The sequence below is a fragment of the Pygoscelis adeliae genome, unplaced genomic scaffold (assembly GCF_000699105.1).
Source record: "Pygoscelis adeliae isolate BGI_AS28 unplaced genomic scaffold, ASM69910v1 Scaffold318, whole genome shotgun sequence".
Classification (NCBI taxonomy): domain Eukaryota; kingdom Metazoa; phylum Chordata; class Aves; order Sphenisciformes; family Spheniscidae; genus Pygoscelis; species Pygoscelis adeliae.
Genome location: NW_008825430.1, coordinates 4,601,574 through 4,602,674, shown reverse-complemented (window position 1 = coordinate 4,602,674; position 1,101 = coordinate 4,601,574). Strand labels below are relative to the sequence as shown.

At 51.9% G+C, this 1,101-nt stretch overlaps 1 protein-coding gene across 2 annotated transcripts in view; it reads right to left on the bottom strand.

Moving 5' to 3' along the window:
- The window catches only part of MAPK6 (mitogen-activated protein kinase 6), a 61,493-nt gene that overhangs the window by 48,081 nt on the left and 12,311 nt on the right, over positions 1-1,101 (bottom strand). For both annotated transcript variants that reach the window (XM_009330965.1, XM_009330966.1), the window contains exon 2: positions 202-362. The gene's annotated coding sequence lies outside the window, so the exon portion shown is untranslated. The remainder of the gene's footprint in view (positions 1-201; positions 363-1,101) is intronic.

The window sequence follows — 1,101 nt, the reverse complement described above, 5'->3', positions numbered from 1 at the left end:
CAATGCCTCCGGCTGAGTGAGGAGCAACAGAAACTGTCTCTCTAGAGTCCTGTCCAGCCCTGCTCCTTCAGACAGACAGCAGCTTAACACAGGCCATTGTGAAGATGAAAAGACGGGGCAAGTTCGCTTTTCCATGTTTCCCACAAAAATGAAATATCTCAAAGATTTTCCTACCATCCAATGTTTACTTGGGTTTCTTACCTGGTGGGCGCACGCTGCTGTGAATACGGGGGGGTGCAATCACTGCTGGGAGCACAAAGAAGCTTCACTTGCAGCCAAAGACCAGATGAGCTTGTGTGAACTGCATCAAGCCACAAGTGACTGAGAGCTGGTGTGTCCCATAGCTTCCAGTATCAGTTTTGCTAAGAAAAAAAAAAAAAGTATCAAAATGAGGCCTTCAGCTGAGCTTGTTTTCAGGTCTTTTTTCCCCCGTGTACCCCGGGATCCCAGGTATTACCTTCCCGTCACCAAAGTCTGTCATGGCACCTGAGCACGGCGCTGGGCTCAGACCCAAACCACGACCTAAGGTGAGGACTGCTTTCTGCAAGGCTGTTTGCGTGCTGTTATTGTGGGCCCAGAGGAGAGCCTAAGGAGTCAGAGCCTTTATTTCTATCGCTCCCACCCTATGAATGTTCATGGTTGCTTCTGTTTCCCCCATGCAACCACGTCTGGAGGGCAAATGCACAGACCCTTCAATTCTTGAAGTAGCAGTAGCTTTCAGGGGGGGAAAGACTACGGTACCTCAGGTAGGGGAAAGTGCCTGATGAAACAAGATGGAACATTTTTATACCTCGAAAAGCTCACTAAGCTAGATGATAAGCAGAGCTGGCATGCAAGTGAACAGCGCTGGGTAAAATACAAACCTGACAGCACAGAGCTAGGCACCAGGAGCTGGCTGGGGACAAGGCTGGGTGTTCTGAGAAGGGGAGAGGGCTCGGGGAAAGCTCACTAGGCAACTGCGAGTGCCTAAATGTATGGGGCAATGCCTATGGCCACGTGCAGGGAGAGAGGGAGCGCCCGGCATGGCTGGAGACCCTACCCAGGGCCATGTCTCTGCACACCCAGAGGAGCCTGCGCCAGGTCAAGGGCAGAGCTGGCAAA